Source organism: Scyliorhinus torazame, chromosome 11 (assembly GCF_047496885.1).
Source record: "Scyliorhinus torazame isolate Kashiwa2021f chromosome 11, sScyTor2.1, whole genome shotgun sequence".
In the NCBI taxonomy this organism is placed as follows: Eukaryota; Metazoa; Chordata; class Chondrichthyes; order Carcharhiniformes; family Scyliorhinidae; genus Scyliorhinus; species Scyliorhinus torazame.
This window is the reverse complement of record NC_092717.1, coordinates 115,024,696-115,049,419: the sequence shown is the minus strand read 5'-3', so window position 1 is coordinate 115,049,419 and position 24,724 is coordinate 115,024,696. Positions and strand designations below refer to the sequence as shown.

The window sequence follows — 24,724 nt, the reverse complement described above, 5'->3', positions numbered from 1 at the left end:
TATACACTCCGCCCCAGAACGCCCACAGATTGCAGCAGCAGCAGCAGCAACAGCGACTGTGACTCAGACAATAGCCACAGCACGCCTCCCACTACCAACAGGACACACACCCAGCGAATCTGAGCATGATTCGAGTGATCCCTTCACGATCACTTTCCTGAACAAACCCCACCACCGACCACTGACCTACGATGACGACCCCGATTCCGTCCCCACAGAACTAGACACCACCTATTGGCACAGAGATAATTCGTATAGACTCGTACAGAATGAGAGCGATCCGAAATCACACCATGCAGCCCTATCAGCCCCGATACACTCAAGAGTTTGGCATCCGGGAGAAGATGACGACTTTGGGTCTGACTCCCAAAACGAGAACCCCTTTGCGACCCTGTTCGCAACTGATAACTGAGGTGTCCAGATGATGTTTTAAAAAGGAACCGCTTGGGAGAAAACGGTGTCCTTTCTGATGGAACCTGCAGCATGTTTGATGTTGTTTGTACTTGTACTGTTAAATGTTGTATGTTAGACCGGAAAAAAGATTTCCACGACCCCACGCCTTTTCAGCCGAAACCTCTAAGAATTTGTCCGCAGAGACTTGTTAATGTCCCAGACGCCAGTTCAGAGGAACTCGTCTGTCGACGGAAACACAGACCCCCGTTCATAACTGCCCTTCTGGTTTGAGGGAAGAACCACAACAGCAACCCCCCACGATGACTACATTTCTTGCCCGTTCTTGTCGGTTGCTCAGGCAGTGGAGAAACGGCATTGGGACCCGCCCTGCCTGGGAACCCCCCCTCTGGTCAGCTACGCTCGGGTAGGGCACACACGGCATTGGTCGCCGTCCTACCTGGGGACTCCATCCAAATCTTACCCGTCGCGGCCCATACGCACCTCATATCGGCACGTTTTTTTTCAAAAAGTTTTGTTTTGTTTCAGGTGACCCTCAGGTTGCCAACCACATGCTATTTACATCCTCAAACATTTGGATGGTAAACCGCACAGTCTGCGAGACGGCTCACACTGGTTCATTATTTGTAAGTGTGTCTTGTCCTGAAATTCATTTTTTGAAAAAAAATGAGGGCGTCACACATAGTGACCAATTATAAAGGGAGTAATTGGCACTAAAGGACAGACAGACTATCGTACGAGATATTAAACCAAGATAGTAACAGACACTATGCTTGATCCCACAGAACTCCAGAAGCTCCAGGACCAGAGAAGAGAAGAGAAGAAAAGAGTGGAAGAAGAACCATGAGGACATCCTCCGCGTGGCTCATAACCCTAATGGAAATTTGGTTGCGCGCGAACACGAACCCCCTGACCTCAACTCCCCCAGCCGTTAATGATTCACTAAAGATCCCCTATTTTCTGATACGACCAGACCCCCGACCTCCGCGACCTATAATAAAGAGCATTCGTTTGCGTTTTTTTGTTGTAAATAAAGAAATGTTCATGAGCATTTGTACAATCCTGAGCGTGACTGCCAAGCCAGAAAATATGTATAAAACTGCTATGATTTTGTTTGTATGGTTTAGGAAGTTAGTGTGATGAAATGTTTGAGTGAGTGTAGTTTATTGAGGATAGTTAGAGGTCCCCATTTTCTTGTTTTGTAATGCATGTCCCTGTTTGACATAGCGCCCCTCAGAATTGTCAGTTAAAACATTTTTTTGCATAGCTACGGTCAGTGTAGAGGCCATAGAAGAGTGCTCGCGGGGTCAGGGAATGAAAACCAACACAGTTATGTGATCCTTCACGCTTCGCGTTAGGACCACAAGGAGGGAGTGTAGCCACCTGGGTTGGCCCACTCCCGATGTAAAATGGAGAACAGCAAAGGCTGCAGGGAAATTCAGCCAATACAGGCAGAAACCAGCGGGTGCAAGTTACTGTGTATTAAACTCTGCAAAAGCCCAGACAGCATCGATACAAGCAGCCATCTGCATAATAATGTAGCAGCCATCTACATACTAATAAGCAATCCCCAGGAACAATCGCAACATTTGGGACAAACAAAGCTAAGCCAGACTCCCCGGCGCCAGCAGGAGCCAACACAAAAGAGATTAACAGATACCTTAAGACCGCCCATCGATCAGGGAACCGCTCCAGTATTGGAGAAATCGAACAAAGCGATTGGAACGGAGTCCAATCACTTGGAACCAGGTACAGGGTCCGCCCCGAAAGGCGGGAAGCCCCTGGGGACTATAAAGTTAAGCCCCCAAGTTCAAATTGTTTTTCTTGACCGGGTCACTCAGCAACGCGAACCAACCTTGACCGTGACCGGTTCAACTGCCGCCGATATCCAGTAAGTCTTAAGTCAACGCTCGCTATGAGATAGGCGCTCCTAGCTACCAATCTGTACCAACTTCGAATCCCGCAAACTCAGAACCGAGACGAAAGGCCATTTGTTCCCCTGACCTGGTGGGCCAGTCCGAAGCTAAGTGTAGGCCTGTTAGTCGTAGAAGTAGCTTAGACGTAGAATTTGTGCATGAGTAGCGATTACTGTGTATAATAAATGTGCTTTGATTTGAATCTTACTAATCGGTGTATTGAGTCATTGATCATTACTTGAACTTGAACCTCGTGGCGGTATCATAAAGATACCCGGCGACTTGAGAGAAAAGGTTATAAAACAGAGCCAATTGAACCAACCAAAGGTTAGCAACACAGCTCCATCATAACCTCTCTGCTCTTATGTTCTATGTCTCAGCTAATAAAAGCAAGAATCCTGTGTGCCTTCTTAACTACCTTATCTACCTGTTTGATTTGATTTGATTTATTATTGTCACAGGTATTAGTATACAGTGAAAATAATTGTTTTTTGCATGCTACAGACAATGCATATCGTACATAGGGAAGGAAGGAGAGACTGCAGAATATAATGTTACAGTCAAAGAGTCGGACCTCAAATTTTTTTCCTAAGGGAAGAAGGTGGAAGAGAGTATGTCTGGGGTTCGTGGGGTCCTTAATTATGCTGGATGCCTTTCTGAGGCAGCGGGAATTATAGACAGAGTCTATACAGATGGGAGGCTGGTTTGCATGATGGACTGGGCTACATTCACGATCCTTTGTAGTTTCCTGAAGTCTTGGGCAGAGCAGGAACCATACCAAGCTGTCATACAACCAGAAAGAAATATTTCTATGGTGCATCTGTAAAAGTTGGTGAGAGTCGCAGCTGACATGCCAAATGTCTTTAGTCTTCTGAGAAAGTAGAGTGGTTGGTGGGCTTTCTTAACTATAGTGTCGGCATAGGAGGTGGACCAGGACAGGTTGTTAGTGATCTGGACACCTAAAAACTTGAAGCTCTCGACCCTTTCTACTTCATTCCCATTGATGTAGACAGGGGCATGTTCTCCACTACATTTCCTGAAGTCGATGACAATCTCCTTTGTTTTGATGACATTGGGGGAGAAATTATTGTCATCGTACCAGTTCACCAGATTCTCTATCTTATTCCTGTACTCTGTCTCGTCATTGTTTGAAATTCGACCCACTACGGTGGTGCCATCAGCACATGTGAAAATCGAGTTGGGAATTTGGCCACACAGTCATGGGTGTACCAGGAGTATAGTAGGGGGCTGAGGACACAGCCTTGTGGGGCACCGGTGTTGAGGATGATCAGGGAGAAGGTGTTGTTGCCTATCCTTACTGATTGTGGCCTTTGGGTTAGAAAGTTCTGGATCCAGTCGCAGAGGGAGGAGCCGAGATCTAGGCCACAGAATTTGGCGATATTTCATAGGAATAATGTGTTGAAGGCTGAGCTGTAATCAATAAATAGGAGTCTGACATAGGTGTCTTTGTTATCTAGGTGTTCCAGGGTTGAGTGCAGGGCCAGGGAGATGGCGTCTGCTATGGACCTGTTGCAATGATAGGTGGACTGTAGTGGATCATGGCAATCTGGGAGGCTGGAGTTGATTTGTGCCATGACTAACCTTTCAAAGTATTTCATAATGATGGATGTGAGAGCCACTGGATGATAGTAATGAAGGCACGCTGCTTGGCTTTTCTTTGGAACCTGAACCCACATGATCCGAGCCGACACGACCCGAGCTGACTGCACCTGACCTTTGTCATTCAGTGGTCCATTTTACTTTTCTAGCCATTTTATTGACTTTGGGTAATAGTTAGCCCAGGCATAAGCCATTGTAATATAAGTAGGCCGAGATCTATATGCAGTATCTGAAAACTAAAATTATCTGAAATCCGAAATGCAATTGGCCCTGAGAGTTTTGGATGAAGGATACTTGACCTGTATTTAATGTCGATAAGCAGACAAAATCAAAGCCTATCTCTACATTTGGGCTGCAGCTGACATTGGTATTGGAGACTTCGGATTCTGAATAGCAGTTAGTGGCTTAAGATCGGTTACGATCGTGAATCTATGACCATACAATTAGTATGAAGTCTTTTTACTCCATGGCACAGTGGTTAGCACTGCTGCCTCACAGCACCAGGCACCCGGGTTCAATTCTGACCTTGGGTGACTGTCTGTGTGGAGTTTGCACGTTCTCCCCGTGTGTGCGTGGGTTTCCTCCGGGTGCTCCGGTTTCCTCCCACAGTCCAAAGATGTGCAGGTTAGGTGGATTGGCCATGCTTAATTGCCCCTTAGTGTCCAAGGGGTATGTGGGGTTACAGGGCTAGGGTGGGCTCGTGGGCCTAGGTATGGTGCTCTTTCAGAAAGCCAGTGCAGACTTGATGGGCCAAATGGCCTCCTTCTGTACTCTAGGGATTCTATGATTCTATTCCTCAATGAAAAATCCAAAACATTGCTTCATGTTGTCTCTGAGCACAATTTCACTCACTGGCACTGAGGGTGAGAGAGGCAAATGTCTTCTCAATATTATCCGACATCACACCGCCTCTTCCATATTTTTTTGAAATAAATTTAGAGTACCCAATTCCTTTTTTTTTCCAATTATGGGACAATTTAGCCTGGCCAATCCACCTTGCCTGCACATCTTTGGGTTGCGGGGGGTGAAACCCACGCAGACACGGGGAGAATGTGCAAACGCTACCCAGATAGTGAGCCGGGGCCGAGATCGAACCTCAGCGCCGTGGGCAGCAATGCTAACCACTGCGCCACTGTGCCGCCCCACCACCTTTTCCATATGGAGAGGTATCACATGCTGGCTTAATCTTTTTGGACACATTGTAATGTACAAACATTGTACTCTTTACAAATGGACTTTTATACAATTTGAATGCCTCGTCACACTCTTTTGTCCAATTTCATGGAACACCATTCCTCAAGAATTCATCCAATGGAAGTACAATATTGCCAAATGTGGTATGAATTTACCATTATAATAGCAAGGCCCAGAAGAAAGAACTGAGCTCAGAGATGATCTGAGGGTCGGGTACATTTATTATTGCTTGAACCTTACGCTTGGTAGGATGTAACCCATTTTTGTCTACTCTGTGACCCAAGTACTCTACAGAGTTTTGAAACATTTCACATTTTTGTGCTTTCATCCAAACTCTATGCTTTTTCAAATGATATGATGTGGAGATGCCGGCGTTGGACTGGGGTGGGCACAGTAAGAAGTCTTACAACACCAGGTTAAAGTCCAACAGGTTTGTTTCGATGTCACTAGCTATCGGAGCACTGCTCCTTCCTCAGGTCAATGAAGAGGTTGGTTCCAGAAAAACATATATAGACAAAGTCAATGATGCAAGATGATACTTTGAATGCGAGTCATTGCAAGTAATTGTGTCTTTACAGGTCCAGACGGTGGGACTGGAGAGAGGGATAATCACAGGTTAAAGAGGTGTGAATTGGCTCAAGCCAAGACAGTTGGTAGGATTTTGCAAGCCCAGGCCAGATGACGGAGGGGTGAATGCAATGCAACATGAATCCAAGGTCCCAGTTGAGGCCATACTCATTTAAAAAAAAAATGTATTTTATTACAGTAGTGAGTAGTGAGGCCGTGGAATGCCCTACCTGCTACAGTAGTGAACTCGCCAACATTGAGGGCATTTAAAAGTTTATTGGATAAACATATGGATGATAATGGCATAGTGTAGGTTAGATGGCTTTTGTTTCGGTGCAACATCGTGGGCCGAAGGGCCTGTACTGCGCTGTATTGTTCTATGTTCTATTACAAACATGTATCAAAATAGATCACAGAAAATAAACACCCCAGGAGACATACTTCCCAATAATCAACTGTACAGTCTCTACAGATTTCCCCCCATTTTCACACCCCCCCCCCTCCCCCGGTGACGAACAGTTCCTCAAACACGGTCTCAAACATTCCCCACCTTTTCTCAAACCCCCCGCAGGGCCTCTTAACTCATACCTTATCTTCTCTAATCATAGGAAGTCTTACAGATCACCCACCCATGCCGCTACACCCGGTGGCGATGCCGACCGCCACTGCAGTACAATTCGCCGCTGCGCTATTTGAGAGGCAAAGGCCACAACATCAACCTATCTCCTCTCCATGAGCTCCGCCTTCCCTGAAACCCCAAATATCGCCACCAAAGGATCCGGGACCACCTCCTCCTTCACTATGGGCAGCATGGTAGCACAAGTGGATAGCACTATGGCTTCACAGCGCCAGGATCCCATGATTCACTGGCCCCTGCCCACACCTCTCACACTCATCTGCTACCCCCTGAAAGAAACCAATCATTTTCGCCCGAGTCATATGCACCCTGTGCACCACCTTAAACTGTATCAAGCTCATCCTTGCACAGGAGGATGTCCCGTTTATCCTACGCAGTGCCTCACTCCATACTCCCCAATTGATCTGCTCTCCCAACTCCGCTTCCCATTTCTCCTTGATCTTCAACACCCGCTCATCTCCCTCCTTCCCCAGCCACTTGCGTATATCCCCATTTCTTCCCTCCCCTTCTACATCCAGAACCAGCAGTTGCTCCAGCAGGGTGTATCCCGGCAACCTAGGGAACCCCCTCCAGACCTTTCGTGCAAAGTCCCTAACCTGCAGATACCTGAACTCACTCCCCCCTCGGCAGCTCTACCCTCTCCCTTAGCTCCTCCAGACTGGCGAACCCTTCCTCCAAAAACAGATGAGGCCATACTCATGTGTGCAAAACTTGGCTATCAGTTTTGGCTCGGCAATTTTGCGTTGTCGCGTAGACAACGCAGAATCGCTGAACAGAAACTGATAGCCAAGTTCTGCACACATGAGTACGGCCTCAACCGGGACCTTGAATTCATGTCACATTACATTCACCCCCCACCATCTGGCCTGGGCTTGTAAATTCCTACCTACTGTCCTGGCTTGAGACAATTCACACCTCTTTAACCTGTGGTTATCTCTCTCTCCAGTCGCTCCGTCTGGACCTGTAAAGACTTAATTACCTGCAAAGACTTGCATTCAAAGTATCATCTTGCATCATTGACTTTGTCTATATATGTTTTTCTGGAACCCATCTCTTCATTCACCTGAGGAAGGAGCTGCGCTCCGAAAGCTACTGATTCAAAACAAACCTGTTGGACTTTAACCTGGTGTTGTAAGACTTCTTACTGTTTCCAAATGTTGGAGCATCTATTTCAGTCTGTCATTACGGGTATGAATATTTGGAACTGAAATAAATATGTCATTCAAATAACGCTCTATTCGCTTAATTCCTAGCAAAAGTTAATTAATCGCCCCTTGGAAACCTCCGGAGGTTGCAGATAAACTAAATGGCATCCTAGGAAACTGTAATGGACCCATGTGTGTATTGAGTGTCAAATGTGACTCAGATTGATTGTCTAGCTCAAGTTGCAGATAGGCATTTGTCAGATGTAACTTTGAAAATATCTGGCCTCCTGTCAACATGTCCTCCACATTTGGCAGTTCTCAAGGCTACAATAAGCTTCCTAATTCTTGTTTCAAAGTGATAACTTTCTGCAATCTCCAAAGGTTTGGGATTGTAGTGATGCGCAGGCATAATCTAAATGTTCTTCAGTGGCATAATCTTTCGGCTTTGCAAATTCATGGGTGTCTCATGTAAGTCCTGGCCTGCTTCAGTTAAAAATATTGTATCTTTTCTTTCCCACACTATGTTCTTGACAGCTGGATTTTCAAGATCTATGAGCATATTGTTAGACATGCAAAATTTTTCTTGCTGCTCTGCATACATACTGTAAGGGTCCTTCCTGTTTATTCTTTATTTCCCTTTCTTTTATTTTGCATTTTTGATCGATGGGTGATTATTGGCCAAGTATCTTTAAGTCAATGAACAGAGAGAATGAGGAATAGAAGTCATAGGAGTGGAGAGACCTCTCTGCTAGATTGAATGGGAACTTCAGACTTTTTGGCACTAGAGAGAGGTGTGGTTGGACTCGGTTTGATTGATTTGCTGATGGTCAATGAATTGGCCAAAGGCCCTAGTCTGCCCGGTAACCGATGGGGATTGGATCTTATCCCAGTGGGATGGTTCTCAGAGATCCGAGGGAGCAGTTGAGTCCTAGATGCAGAAAGCCAAGGACCTGCTTTCTCTCCCTCTCCAGAAAGGTTGCGAGTGATGTATTTCTGAAGCTGCAGAGAACCTGAAAGAATGAATCTACAGGGAAACTATTACAGGCTGCAAAGAAAGACAGGGACTTGCATTTTCTCTGTCTCTCTCTCTCGAAAGGCTGTGAGTGCTGTATTTCTGAAACTACAGAGACCTGAATGAATCAACAGTAAAACTTCAAACTGAAAGCAAAATTTGAAGAGGAGTAAGGTGCTAAAAACCACCATCTTAATAAAGTCTTTTTTCCTTTTACTTATGTTTTTTTACCCCATTCTTCCCCTCTGTGTTTGTCTGCCTGGTGTATGTATAGAGGGTGGGGCAAGTTAAAGCAGGGAATTAAGAATTAATAGTTAACCAGTTGTATTTGTTGCATATTACATTATAGTTCTTGTTATTAATATAAAGTAATTGTGTTTACATTTACAACCCTGATTACTGTAATTATTGGCCAAAGACTTTGGGTACTTATATAAGAATTATTGGTTAATTGATTTGTGTTGTCACTCCGGGTCAAGTGGGGCTGGAATTGAATTCGCACTAGGCCAGGATGTCATAACAACACCAAAGGACTCCCCGTTGCAGCCTTACTCCTGCAGTCACCTGATAATTTGCATAAACTCAGCCACCTTGAATCGCCTGTCCACCCAAGTTTACAACTCAAGTTTTAGACATAATTATTACAACATTTTTCCAACAAAGGCCACTCACAGCTCCCTCAGTTGGTCAGCTGGAAACTCCTCCAATTCAAAGGTTTTCAGTTAAGGAATCGCAATCCCACCTTTGTTTGTAAACTGTCGGACCTTTCCTGACAACATCACTTGTGTGTACAACATGGAGGTCGAGTAAGAGACTGGTTTAATTTGTTTTATTTTATACACATGAATGCTCACAAAATGAAGTTATTACACTCACCAGATTTGTGCAAAATATGAAAGATGTGTAAGTATTAAGCTTGCCGCTGCATCCTATTGTAAGCCTGCTATTGGTGCGCGACTTTAATGAGGTTGTTGTCCTGGATCTAAAGTTATGATAAAGACAAAGGCAGAAATATTTTAATTTACACTTTTTATAGACACAGCAACCAAAATTCATCTTTCCATTGTAATAATGGCAAAGGCAAAAGAAGGTTGTAGATAAGTCATGGGGGAATAGATAGGAACCGGACCTCGGGCACCAGCTACGTTTAGTTTTTAACTGGTTATAGGGAAGACATTGCTAATGAGAAATTTAGAGACGCATGAAAACGTGAACATTGTCATTACGAATACCGTAACTGAAAGTCCTTTTAGCAATGGACTCTGTGAAAGGAATAATGTGGTGATCAATGAAATGCTGCGTAACATTTCGGCAAATCAACAAAACTGCGGGTTGGCAACAGCACTGGCATGGGCAGTTCATATAAGAATTTGCTTTTGTTTTATTCTTTCATGGGAAGTGGGTGTTGCCGGCAAAGCCAGCATTTGTACCCCATCCCTAATTGCCCTTGATCTGAGTGGAATGCAAGGTCATTTCGGAGGACAGTTAAGCATTAACCACATTACTAGGGTCTGGAGTCACATGTAGCCCAGACCAGGTAAGGGCAGCAGATTTCCCTCCCTACAGCTTCAGATAGTTGAAGGGTATAGTCACTGGACTCAATCTAGCAGCTGTTAACGCCGGCGCACGGATTTCCCGACGACAAAGGATGCAGTCACCGGGAAATTCCATTGACAACGACAGGGTGGATAAATCCCGCTGGTGGTCCACCTCAACTGTCGAAAAACATACGGCGGGTTGATCAGTAAATCTCACTCAGTTGATTTTTGGGGGGAATCCCAAATTACCTTCTCTGCTGGGCAATAGAGCCCCTGTCCCAGAGGGGACTGTGATTAACTTATTTTTTTCTGTATAATTGTATGGTTTACATGCAGAGAGAAGGGTTTTCATGAAGACTGAGATCTCGGAGAAAATTTGGAGAACGATAAGGCATTGTACTGTACTACAAGATAGGCTTTAATTATGGGGGAAATGGTACATTACAGAAGAGGGGGCTATAAGGAATGGAAAGGTCTCTCTTTGGGGCATGGAACCTATGGCTCCTATGCCCCCCCCCCCCCCCCCCACCCACCCTCCTCTCCACCACACCCCCATGTAGATGACTGGTTCTGCACAGGATGGAGGGCCACTCTGCCAGCAGCAAAATCATGATCAACATGATCAAGCTTGAATGAAATATGGTCAGTAATCAGCTTAATTGGTTACAATTTGAGTTCCCCGCTCACCATGGGAAACTTCCTGGTGGTGGGATAGCATTGAGGAGCCATCTGGCACAGCTCCTCCCCCCCTCCCTATTATCCTGTCTACTCCCCCAACTTCCAAGCCTGCCATCTTAGGACGTGGAAAATTCAGCCCTATGACTCTAAGGTAATATAATTTATGGCTGCTGCTCTCATCTTTATCTCCCCATAGCAAGGCTAACGCTGCTGCCAGATAGAGTATTTTCATAGTCAGATCATTGGCAACACTTCAATGAGCTTGTCTGAAAGAGGCTAAAGAGGTGCGATAGTCTTCAAGGGGTGGGTGAAAGAGCAACGTGTTAACAACGTTTGTTCAACTGTGGACTGCATAAAATTTGTAGTTAATGCTTCAATGTCCAATTAATTGAGCAACCACCAACTCAAACTATCACCTATCTCTTCCGACACTAATCACATACTCGAATAAACGACCTCAGCTATTATATTAAAAGCAAGCAGTACTATGAAGCTATTGTTTAAATTGTGTATGTGTATTATAATTTGTACATTTAACACTTCGGTACAAAATGGTTAAAATATTAAACATGTATGCTAGCAGGGGTACATGGCAGTTGTAGATCTGGAAGGTGTACACAGTAAGTAAAGTTTGGGAACATCTCTTATATCACATCTGGGCTTAGCATTCTGGTTAAGCAGACTTGCTGTGAAAATACCTCTGGATGTGAAACATGGCTCAGAGATCTAAGAAACAGCCATAAAGGTAACAGCCCAATGGGGCTTGCGTCCTACTCCAAACTAACTGCCATATTTGGCAGGCTCTCAAATTATTTTCCCTTTTTTTCTGAGATTTGTTTTGGGACATGCACAATAAGCGGCTGGTTAGCTCAGTTGCCTCAAAGCAAAGTGTATGGTTCATAATAATGCAACAGCGTGAGTTTTATTCCCATTCTAGTGGAGGTAGGCTTGGGGCCTTCCTCCATGCTTTGCCCCTGAGAGTAGAAGGCAATGGAAAACCACCACTAACAACAACAAAAAGCCAATGAAATAGCTCAGGATGAAGCATCTGCATACAATGAGAGCCAAGGACCTGCTTTTGAATGAATCAATGTGCGTCATGCTGGCAAACATATTTATTGTTTAAAGCATATTTATCGTTAAATTCTAATTCTAACTTATATTTTTCTACAGAGCAAGTGAAGTGAATGCCTCTGTGTCATATTCAGCTGTCATTTGGAAAACAGTAGGAAGAAGGATACATTGTGATCTGTAGAACATGTCCTTGTAAGACATCTCAGCAGCCAATACATGCCATGGTGTGATGTTGTGGTACCAGGTAAGTCCTGTATTTATCCCTTCATGAAAGATTGGATTGGATTGGATTTGTTTATTGCCACGTGTACCGAAGTACTGTGAAAAGTATTTCTCTGCGAGCAGCTCAACAGATCTTTAAGGGCTTCCGGTTGCGGCTATGCCTAGGTAGGTCGCACATTCGGCAGCTCCCGCCAGGAACGGACTTTTGGGCTCTTCAGAGAGGCCCCAACGGCAATTGTTCGACGGCTTCCAGTGTGGGAAGGTGACAGCAAGGTCCCCCCGACAGTATATGGATTGGACCAGGAGTGGAGCGGTTACAAAAGTGATCATGGTGCCGCGGAAAGCGCGAGGGAGGAAAAGCAAGATGGCGGCGGGTGGAGACCAAGCAGCGTGGGCGCAGTGGTCGCAGGAGCAGCAGGAGTTTCTTGAACGCTGCTTCGAGGAGCTGAGGACAGAAATGCTGGCGCCAATGAAGGCGGCGATTGAGAAGCTTGTGGAGACTCAGAAGGCCCAAGGGGCGGCGATCCGGGAGGTGCAGCAAAAAGCCTTGGAGAACGAGGACGAGATCTTGGACCTGGCGGCGAAGGTGGAGGCGCATGAGGCGCTGCACAAGAGGAGGGTGGAAAAATTTGAGGACCTGGAGAATAGGTCGAGGAGGAAGAATCTTCGGATTCTGGGTCTCCCTGAAGGAGTGGAGGGGCCCGATGCCGGGGCATGTATGAGCACGATGCTCAATTCGCTGATGGGCGCGGGAGCTTTCCCTAGGCCCCTGGACCTGGATGGGGCTCATCGGGTCCTGGCAAGGAGACCCAAAGCCAACGAGCCGCCAAGGGCTGTAGTGGTGAGGTTCCACCGCTTTATGGACAGAGAGTGTGTCCTGAGATGGGCCAAAAAAGAGCGGAGCAGCAGGTGGGAGAACACGGAGATCTGAATTTACCAGGACTGGAGTGCGGAGGTGGCTAAGAAGAGGGCTGGTTTTAACCGGACTAAGGCGGTGCTCCATCGGAAGGGGGTGAATTTCGGGATGCTGCAGCCAGCGCGATTGTGGGTAACGTTGCAAGATCGGCACCACTATTTTGAAACGCCTGATGAGGCATGGAACTTTATCCAGACTGAAAAGCTGGACTCAAACTGAGGGTTTGTCGAGGGGGGATGTTTACTGTGTTTACTGCGTTTGGGGAATGTTCTTTTTGTTTTGGTGCTTGGTGGGGATGGGTGAATGGATTTGATGTGGGGGCTGTGGGAGAGTGTGGGCGTTGGTGTTGGAGGGGCAGGGCCCTGCAGAGGAAGAGGGGGGGTGGAGGCCCGGGGATTGGGAGTTGGGGTAAGGCCGCAAAAAGGAGCTGCGCCAGAGGGGGCGAGGCCGGCTCAGGAAAGCGCAGGCCTTTTTCCCGCGTTAGGGAAGGATGGGGCGGGGCCGGGGGGGGGAAGTGTGGTGCTGGAGAGGAGCGCACACTGACTGCCAAGGGGTGGGGGGATTCTCACACTGGGGGGTCGATGGAATGATGGGAGAGGCCGGGGTCAGCAGGAGTCAGCTGATTTACGGGAGTGTCATGGGGGGAGCAAAATGGCTAGATGAGGATCTAGCGGGGGGAGGGGAGGGAGGGGGGAGGGGGGGGGGAAATGGGTTGCTGGCCTGGGTGTTCGCGCACTTAAAGGGACTGAAGGCAGACGTGGTTATGCTCCAGGAGACACATCTGAAGGTGGCAGATCAGGTTAGGCTGAGAAAGGGATGGGTAGGGCAGGTCTTTTATTCAGGGCTGGATGCGAAGAACAGAGGAGTTGCAATAATGGTGGTGGCAACACGGTGCTGGATCCGGCACTGGACCGTTCTAGGTCCAGGACGGGTAAGAGGCCGGCTGCGGCCAAGGTGCTTAGGGGGTTTATGGACCAGATGGGGGGAGTGGATCCATGGAGGTTTGCCAGGCCGCTGGCCAGGGAATTTTCCTTCTTTTCCCACGTCCATAGAGCCTACTCCCGGATAGACTTTTTCATTTTGAGTAGTGCGCTAATCCCGAAAGTGGAGGGAATGGAATATTCGGCCATAGCCATCTCGGACCACGCCCCGTATTGGGTGGAGCTGGAGTTGGGGGAGGAGAGGGACCAGCGCCCGCTGTGGCGCCTCGATGTGGGACTGTTGGCGGATGTAAGGGTGTGCGGGCAGGTGCGGGGGTGTATTGAAAGATACTTGGAGGCCAACGACAATGGGGAGGTGCAGGTGGGGGTAGTTTGGGAGGCGTTGAAGGCGGTGGTCAGGGGAGAGCTAATCTCCATTAGGGCCCACAGGGAGAAGAGAGAGGGGAGGGAGAGGGAGAGGTTGGTGGGGAGATTTTAAGGGTGCACAGGAGGTATGCAGAGGCCCCTGAGGAGGGGCTACTTAGGGAGCATTGGAACCTAAGGACGGAATTCGACCTGTTGACCACGGGGAAAGCAGAGGCACAGTGGAGGAAAGCTCAGGGGGCGGCGTATGAGTAGGGAGAAGGTGAGTCGGATGCTGGCACACCAGCTTCGTAAGAGGGAGGCAGCAAGGGAGATTGGTGGAGTCAGGGATAGAGGGGGGAATACGGTGCGGAGTGCGGTGTGAATAAACAAGGTATTTAGGGACTTCTATGGGGATCTGTACAGGTCTAAGCCCCCAGCAGGGGAGGAGGGGATGCGATGATTCCTGGATCAGCTGAGGTTCCCTAGGGTGGAGGAGGAGGAGGTGGCTGGTTTGGGGGCGCCGATTGGGCTGGAGGAGCTGCTTAAAGGATTGGGGAGCATGCAGGCGGGGAAGGCCCCGCGACCGGATGGGTTCCCGGTTGAATTTTACAGGAAATACGTGGACCTGCTGGGCCCGTTGCTAGTGAGGACTTTTAATAAGGCGAGGGAGGGGGGGACCTTGCCCCCGACAATGTCCAGGGCGCTGATTTCTTTGATCTTGAAGCGGGACAAGGATCCATTGCAATGTGGGTCGTATAGACCGATCTTGCTCCTCAATGTTGGCGCCAAGTTGCTGGCGAAGGTGCTGGCTACGAGAATTGAGGATTGTGTCCCGGAGGTGATTCATGAGGACCAGACGGGATTTGTGAAGGGTAGGCAGCTAACTACAAATGTGCGAAGGCTCCTCAATGTGATTATGATGCCCTCGGTGGAGGGGGAAGCGGAGGTAGTGGCAGCTATGGACGCGGAGAAGGCCTTTGACCGGGTGGAGTAGGAGTATCTTTGGGAAGTGTTGCGGCGGTTTGGGTTCGGGGAGGGGTTGATCAGTTGGGTCAGCTGCTATATAAAGCCCCGGTGGCGAGTGTCGCTACTAACCGGCGGAGGTCGGAGTACTTTTGGCTGTACCGGGGGACGAGGCAGTGGTGTCCCCCTTGTTGTTTGCACTGGCAATTGAGCCGCTGGCCATGGCACTGAGGGAATCTAGGAAATGGAGGGGATTGGTCCGGGGGGGAGAGGAACACCGGGTGTCGTTGTATGCCGATGACCTGTTGTTGTATGTTGTGGATCCAGTGGAGGGGATGGCGGAGGTCATGCGGATCCTTAGGGAGTTTGGGGACTTTTCGGGGTATAAACTCAATGTAGGGAAGAGTGAGCGCTTTGTGGTGCATTCAGGGGACCAGGGAAGGGGGATAGATGAGCTACCACTGAAGAGGGCGGAAAGGAGCTTTCGGTACCTAGGGATCCAAGTAGCTAGAAGCTGGGGGGCCCTGTACAAGCTCAATTTGACGCGGTTGATGGAGCAGATGGAGGAGGATTTTAAAAGATGGGATATGCTGCCACTCTCACTGGCGGGTAGGGTGCAGTCGGTCAAAATGACAGTCCTCCCGAGGTTCCTCTTTGTGTTCCAATGCCTTCCCATTTTGATCGCCAAGGTCTTTTTCAAACGGGTAAGCAGGAGCATCATGGGATTTGTGTGGGCGAATAAGACTCCGAGGGTGAAGAGAGTGTTTCTGGAGAGTAGCAGGGACAGGGGGGGGCTGGCGCTGCCAAATTTGTGTGGCTATTATTGGGCAGCCAATGTGGCGATGATCCGTAAGTGGGTAATGGAGGGAGAGGGGGTGGCGTGGAAGAGGCTAGAGATGGCGTCCTGTGTGGGCACGAGCCTGAGGGCGCTGGTGACAGCACCGCTGCCGCTCTCGCCGACAAGGTACACCACGAGTCCGGTGGTGGCGGCGACGCTGAAGATCTGGGGGCAGTGGAGGCGACACAGGGGCGAAGTGGGAGCATCGGTTTGGTCACCAATTCGGGAGAATCAACGGTTCGTCCCGGGGAGGATGGATGGGGGGTTTAGGAGCTGGCATCGGGCAGGGATTAGAAGAATGGGGGACCTGTTCATCGATGGGACGTTTGCGAGCCTAGGGGTGCGGGAGGAGAAGTTTGGGCTACCCTCGGGAAATGCTTTTAGGTACATGCAAGTGAGGGCGTTTGTGAGGCGGCAGCTGAGGGAATTCCCGCTGCTTCCGGCATGTGGGATTCAGGACATGGTATGGTTCATTAAGCTGGAGATGATAAAGTTTGCCTTGCGAGGGTCTGTGCAAGGGTTCTCCAGGCGGTGGCAACCGTTCCTAGACTATCTTGCGGAGCATTAGGAGGAGGTCAGCAGCAACAGCGGCCTGTGGGGGGGGGGTTCTTTTGGGGTGGCGTTTGGGTGAAGGTGTTTTCCCCCCCTATTTTGTGCTTTTAAATGTTATATGCGGGGTTATTGTGTTTGGGGGAAATCCATTGTATAGTTTCTGATTGTTGTGTTTTTGTTTCTTTTTTCTTGTTGGGGGGGGTTCTGTTGAAAATTTGTTGGAAAATTTGAATAAATATATATTTTTTAAAAAACAGATCTCTAAGTACATGAAAAGAAAAGGAGATAAAAGAAAATACATAATAGGGCAACACAAGGTACACAATGCAACAACATAAATACCGGCATCGGGTGAAGCAGACAGGAGTGTAGTGTTAATCAGGTCAGTCCATAAGAGGGTCATTTAGGAGTCTGGTGACAGTGCGGAAGAAGCTGTTTTTGACTCAGTTCGTGCGTGTTCTCAAACTTCTGTATCTCCTGCCCAATGGAAGAAGTTGGAAGAGTGAGCAAGCTGGGTGGGAGGGATCTTTGACTATGCTGCCCGCTTTCCCCAGGCAGCAGGAGATGTAGATGGAGTCAATGGATGGGAGGCAGGTTTGTGTGATGGACTGGGCTGTGTTCACAAATTCCTTGTGCGAGGAGAACATTTCAAGGATAGGCACTAAACAGCTGTTACAGATTTCCCTTTTCTAATCATCTCCATGGCTTGCATTATATTTAGAGTGAGCTTATCCTGGAGATTTAGGGGGTTGAGATAAGGCGTACAACATCTTCCTCTCAGAAAAAGCAAATTATTGCAGTTGTTGGAAATCTGAAATAAAAACAGAAACTACTGGATAAGCTCAGCAGATCTGGCAGCATCTGTGGAGAAATAAACTGAGTTAATGTCTTGAATCCATATGACCTTTTACAGACCCGCCTGTACCCTTGTGCTGCCAGACCTGCTGAGTTTAACCCGCATTTTTTGCTTTTATCTACCCATAAGACCATAAGACATAGGAGCGGAAGTAAGGCCATTCGGCCCATCGAGTCCACTCCACCATTCAATCGTGGCTGATTTCAACTCCATTTACCCGCACTCTCTCCATAGCCCTTAATTCCTCGAGAAATCAAGAATTTATCAACTTCTGTCTTAAAGACACTCAACGTCCCGGCCTCTACCGCCCTCTGTGGCAATGAATTCCACAGACCCACCACTCTGGCTGAAGAAATTTCTCCTCATCTCTGTTCTAAAGTGACTCCTTTTTATTCTAAGGCTGTGCCCCCGGGTCCTAGTCTCCCCTGCTAATGGAAATAACTTCCCTACATCCACCCTATCTAAGCCATTCATTATCTTGTAAGTTTCTATTCGATCTCCCCTCAACCTCCTAAACTCCAATGAATATAATCCCAGGATCCTCAGACGTTCATCGTATGTGAGGACTACCATTCCTGGGATCACCCGTGTGAATCTCCGCTGGACCCGCTCCAGTGCCAGTATGTCCTTCCTGAGGTGTGGGGCCCAAAATTGCTCACAGTATTCTAAATGGGGCCTAACTAATGCTTTATAAAGCTTCAGAAGTACATCCCTGCTTTTATATTCCAAGCCTCTTGAGATGAATGACAACATTGCATTTGCTTTCTTAATTACGGACTCAACCTGCAAGTTTACCTTTAGAGAATCCTGGACTAGGACTCCCAAGTCCCTTTGCACTTCAGCATTATGAATTTTGTCACCGTTTAGAAAATAGTCCATGCCTCTATTCTTTTTTCCAAAGTGCAAGACCTCGCACTTGCCCACGTTGAATTTCATCAGCCATTTCTTGGACCACTCTCCTAAACTGTCTAAATCTTTCTGCAGCCTGCCCACCTCCTCCATACTACCTGCCCCTCCACCTATCTTTGTATCATCGGCAAACTTAGCCAGAATGCCCCCAGTCCCGTCATCTAGATCGTTAATATATAAAGAGAACAGCTGTGGCCCCAACACTGAACCCTGTGGGACACCACTCGTCACCGTTTGCCATTCCGAAAAAGAACCTTTTATCCCAACTCTCTGCCTTCTGCCTGACATTTTACCAGTTGTTCCAGACTCTGGAACAGCATTGAAAATGAAAGGCACGTCCTTTATTAATGCCTCTTGTCATATACTTGTGCTTGAGAGATAGAATGGTACCATGGAGACAAGGAAATATTCCATAAGAAAATGCCGCTGGTTGAGATGAAATTAGGTGAGTGAATGTGACATATCCTAGCAGAACACCTACATGAGGTAAATTATCGAATGATCTGTAGAGTGCTAAGGTGGGGAATCAACATTTTTTAAAAGACAGAGGTGAAGGAACATTATGAGATATACCCAACATTTGTGGCAGCTGCTCATACACACGAGAGATAACAGTAAAATTCATGCAAATCAGTAATCAAATTGTCACAGAATACAGAACATTAGATACCATCAGAACTTTGAATAACGATATTGCCAGTGTAACATTCTAACAATATGTATGACAGTTTAATTAATGGTCTTTAAAAAGAAAATGAAAATTTACTGTGAATACTCTCATTTCAAAATCCCATAAACAACCAAGTTGTGAGTATGCTTTAATGGATTGTGTAAACCGCTTCAAGTAATTTCACATGCCTCATACATCCGAGCCGTGTTATCATCAAACCTAACTACAAACCTTGAGGTCGACACATATCAACATCACCATAGAAAATAAGGGCAGTTGTCAGACCAGTTGCAGGAGCAATGTACATTTGTACCATTGACGTTTATAGAGCAGAGGGTGCCTTTCAGCTCATTGTGTCTGTGTCAGCATGGCTACCCCACAGCTAATTCCCCTTCTCCGTGCTCTCCCTATAATAATAATAATCTTATTAGTGTCACAAGTAGGCTTACATTAACGCTGCAATGAAGTTACTGTGAAAATCCCCCAGTTGCACACTACGGCGCCTGTTCAGGTACACTGAGGGAAAATTCAGAGTGTTCAATTCACCTAACAGCACGTCTTTCGGGACTTTTGGGAGGAAACTGGAGCACCCGGAGGAATCCCACGCAGTCACGGGAAGAACGTGCAGACTCCACACAGGCGGTGATCCAAACCAGGAATCGAACCCGGGTCCCTTGCGCTGTGAAGAAACTGTGCTAACCACTGTGCTACCGTGCCGCCCATGCGAGCGTGCCACCTATTGTCTTGCACTTCCCTCTACATCAAATATTTATTGACTTTTTCCTTTAAATATGCATTGACTGTACTTCAACCATTTTTGTGGTAAAACATCCTACGTTCTAAAAACACTTTGTGTATAGGAATTTCTTCTATCTAACTTTGCTCTCAATGAAAGTTTTTATTACATTTTAAAAATAAATTTAGAGTACCCAATTCATTTTTTCCAATTAAGGGGCAATTTAGCGTCGCCAATCCATCTAACCTGCACATCTTTGGGGGGAGGGGGCGAAACCCCGCAAACATGGGGAGAAAGTGCAAACTCCACACAGACAGTGACCCAGAGCCGGGATCGAACCTGGGACCTCGGCGCTGTGAGGCAGCAGTGCTAACCACTGTGCCACCGTGGTGCCCCTTTATAACATTTTTTAAAATGTATGTGTTCATGGGATGTGGGCATCGCTGGCTAGGCCAGCATTTATTCCCATCCCTAATTGCCCTGAAGATAGAGATGCGTTCTTGATCCGCTGCAGTCCATGTTGCATAGGTGCACTCACCTGTTAGGGAGGGAGTGCCAGGATTTTGACCAGTGACAGTGAAGAAATAGTGATATAATGTGTGGCTTGGAAGGGAGCGTGCAGGTGGTAGTATTCCCATGTAACTGCTGCCCTTGGTAGTAGAGTGCAAGGGTTTGGAAGGAGCTGTTGCAGGAGCCTTGGTGAGTTGCTGCAATGCATCTTGCAGATGGCACAATTTCTATTTAATGATCCCTATTACTGTCTCTGACTCCCTAGATAGAGGACATAGTCTTTCCCAATTCACTTTATCAGAATCCTTCACAATTAAAAAAAAACTTCTCTTAAATCTCCTCTCAGCCACTCAAGTGAAATAATTCCTGTGTCTGCAATCTCCTCATAACTACTATCCCTGATGAATTTATATTGTACGCTTTGGATAGTTTTAATGTCCTTTCGATATTGGGTGCCCAAAACTATACTTAATGGTTCTCTAACCATTGCCTGATCAATCTTTTGTATAAGTTTATTATTACTTCTCAAATTATTTACTTAACATATTTATAATAAACTGTATATTCCACCCGTCTGCCCACTCATTAAGCTGAATAAGTGTCTTCCTGAGGTCTTTGACAGTCATCCCGCTGTTCAGGTAAATTTTGAATTTGTGTTTCCAGCACTCAAGTCCAAAACATTTGCATATGCCTGGAACAAAGTGAAACCATCACTTACTCCTGGGAGCAATTTGTAAGATTGAAGAGCACATGGGTTTAGGTGCAGCCGGCGGGGGTGGGTTATGTTCACCAGAAATGCCAGTGTGTCCAGAAGCCTGTTCCAACCCACTGACTTTCAGGTTTAACTCAGGCATCTTAGGCAGGTTGTGCGTTATTCCCTCAGGAGAAGTTGGTTATTAAGTTGAGTGTGGAAATTGCTCCATTGTAGTGGTATTTCAGCGTCTTTTCAAACTGCTTGCTGCGTGCATGGGTTTTATGTAACCTTGAAACTTGCCATTGAAACCAGTGAGAACACAAAGCAAATTCACAGGTCTCGTTAAAGTTCATGTAAATACTGCAATAAATACTCAGGGCTGAATTCTCTGCCTCGCGCCATTGCTAGCGGAGTTCCCGATGAGGTGGAAAATCCAATGTTGGGCACCGATCCGTTTCCGATGCTCTGGCCTCTTGCTGGCGTCAGGATTGAGGTCCGTGCCCCGCTCTCGCGGAAGGATGCACTTGCGTCATTAAGACCCATTTGCATCCACTTAACGGGCCAGGCACCATATTCTCCGGGCCTGTGTTATTCGCCTGTCCTCTAGGCCGGGAATTTTGTGGGCAAGAATTACTACTGGCCCTGACAAACGTGGCCCTGACGCGGTGGCAGTGGGCCAAGGGGAACTCTTTAAGGGAGTTGTTCCAAAGCTCATCCGAGGGTTACCCTCTTCCCCACAATGCAAAGCCTGCCCACCCCACTCCCACCAGACCACCACCCCCCAACACATCATCACTCCCCCCTCCCCAGGTGTGGCACTCTCCCAAATCTATGTTTTCGCCTGATTTTTGTTTTTTTAAATTAAATTTAGCCCGCTTTATTATTAAACAAGTGTCATAAGTTTGCAAGACTTCTTCATAAGAAGTTGAAGTCTCACCAACTATCATGCCATACCTTGCTATCACATCACCAGCGATAGATCCTGCTGCATAAGGTAATGTACTGACTTAGTTTTTTTAAATCTTTTGCGTGTAATCCCAAAGCACTCCTGTACCTTGAGAACCTTTTTCTCCAGTTGTCCCAGTTCTGGGCATGTTGAGAGCCTATGGCACTCGGAAATGGTTCTGCGAGCGTCATTGTGGATTCCAGGCTTCTGCTGGGTCCTGGAATTGTTCCTGCTCCTGTGCTGCCTTGGGTCAGTGCTTACTGCTGTCTGATTTCTGGGTCTATGTCAGCATCCATATGTTGCTCCTGCAATGTTCCAATGTCTTGGTGAGTCTTGAATGTTTTTTGTCCTTCCTTCAAGGAATCTGGTCTTACCAGACCTGTATCTTCTGTTAAAGGTTCACTGGATCTTTTACTTGTGGCCACCATATTTTGTTGTGTGGTCAGGGTCTAGACAGACATTTTGGGGATTGCCTAACCTCCCAAAATATGCTACTTTAGTCTGTAGTTTCTCAAAACCATTACGCTTTATTCTCAGCAAGTATATACCTCTACACAAGGTTGGGCCTTCTCTTCCTTTCAGATGCCTCTTACTTCTCAGTCATGTGATCTGACATCATTTGTGTGTTTTGATGTTCACCTTTAACTCTCCATTTCCCCCTAAGTCTTTATCATTATCATATTTACACCTGCCATGTGGATTATACTTTGGACAACGTTCAAAATGACCAGCAGCTGCGATTACTGCTGAGAGACCTCCAGATGGTGAAGAGAGGAGAGCTACAGAGAAGAGAGCTACAGAGAAGAGAGCTACAGAGAGGAGAGCTACAGAGAGGAGAGCTACAGAGAAGAGAGCTACAGAGAGGAGAGCTACAGAGAAGAGAGTTACAGAGAGGAGAGCTACAGAGAGGAGCACAAGGGGAGGATTGCCCTCGCTGAAGGCACTACCCCCAGTATCAAGATATACAGGCAGAAGTTCAGCTTTCTTAACTTCTTTGAAAACAGTGCTTTCAGAGGCTGAGGTTGTCACATCAAATAGCGTCAGATACCTGCAGCCTCCTAGAAAAAGGTCTGCCCCTCGCCCCTGCTGAACATGGTGGCAATGCATTACCAATGGCTTTAAAAGTGCACAGCACCTTCTAATTTTTTGCCTGCACAGGAGGAGGATCCACCAATACTCCCATCCTCAATGATGGAGAGCCCAGCACATCAATGCAAAAGACAAGCCTAAAGCATTTACAGCCATTTCAACTAGAGGTGCCAAGTGGTTGGTCCATCTTGGCCTCCTCCTGATGTTGCCAGCATCACAAATGCCAGTCTTCAGCCAATTTGATTCACTCCATGTGATATAAAGAAGTGGCTGAAGGCACTGGAAAGTGCAAAGGCTGTGGGCCTTGACAACATTTCAGAAATAGCACTGAAGGCTTGTGCTCCAGAATTAGCCACGCCCCTGGCCAAGCTGTTCCAGTAAATCTACAGCACTGGCATCTACCCAACAATGTGGAAGATTACCCAGGTATGTGCTGTACACAAAAAGCAGGACAAATCCAACCTAATTAATTACCGCCCCATCCGTCTACTCTTGATGCTCAGCAAAGTGATGGAAGGGGTCATCAACAGAGCTATCAAGCAGCATTTACTCAGAATAACCTGCTCACTGACACTCAGTTTGGCTTCCGCCAGATCACTCAGTGCCTAACTTCATTACAGCCTTGGTTCAAACATGGGCAAAAGAGCTGAACTTCAGAGGTGAGGTGAGAGTGATTGCCCTTGACATCAAGACAGCATTTGACCGAGTATGGCATTGGGGAGCCCTCGCAAAAAGAGCAGTTGTAAACCTCGCCAACGTGATGTCATGACAGCGAGGGGGGAATTCTAAATGTGGAGGGATGATATGATGGGGAAACTTGCTAATAGTATTTAAAGTTTTGAAATGTGATTCCCAACCTTCCTGGACGGGAACCTTGTTACGTCACTGGCGGGGGCGAGGAGTGGGGAGAAATGGTAGTGAGATCTTGCCAGCATGATTCTTGTTTCCCGAGTCTTGCGATGTTTTGTGCTCATGTCGCCATTTGCACTCGTGGGAAACATGGGTGCACAATCGTTGCAAACATCTTTCTGTGGGAGACTGTTTCAAATTTCCAGTATCTTTTGCATGAAGAAATGCTTTCTGACATTATTCCTGAATTGCTTAGCTCTGATTTTACACTTCTGTCCCCTTTCTGGATTCCCCAATCTCCATCTACCTAATGAGGTCCTTTTATCATCTTAAGCACTTCAGGTCACTCCTTAATCCAGGATACTCAAGAGAATACAAACCTTAGAGTCCTCATAATTGAATTTTTTTAGTCCTGATACCATTCTGGCGATCTGTCTTGCATTTGCTCCAAAGCCAATCTATTCTTCCTGAGGTGCACTGCCCAGAACTGAACATAGTACTCAAAATGGGATACGGTGGGTAAACCCCACTGTTACTCCTGCTCGAGCTATGTGAGCAGAATATGTTATTATAACAGAAAAGATGTGCCTTTGCCAGAAATGCTTTTCTCCAGATCGTATTGCACAAGCAGAAAAGTAATCAGGAGATGGCGGAAAGTGAAAGAGCATGTCCACATGTGCACAGCGTGTACGCCAGCAGCGAGTCAGTGAGATCATCCTGCCATATTAGTTTCCAATAACTTGAGAGATGATGCCCTTGGAAATGTCAGAGTGACCTACACAACAAAACAAGTGTAACTGGATCAGTACATCAACATCAACACTTCCAAATGAGTGCCGGGGATTGGCCTGTGAGCGTCAATCCCTTTGAACTCTGCTTTAGAGTCCAACAGCATG

General features: G+C 47.0%; 1 protein-coding gene across 1 annotated transcript in view; it reads left to right on the top strand.

Annotated features, from left to right (window-relative positions):
• dnajc5b (DnaJ (Hsp40) homolog, subfamily C, member 5 beta) overlaps window positions 1–24,724 on the top strand; it is a 271,865-nt gene that overhangs the window by 14,335 nt on the left and 232,806 nt on the right. Inside the window, exon 2 of the mRNA XM_072467665.1 lies at window positions 11,892–12,036. The gene's annotated coding sequence lies outside the window, so the exon portion shown is untranslated. The remainder of the gene's footprint in view (window positions 1–11,891; window positions 12,037–24,724) is intronic.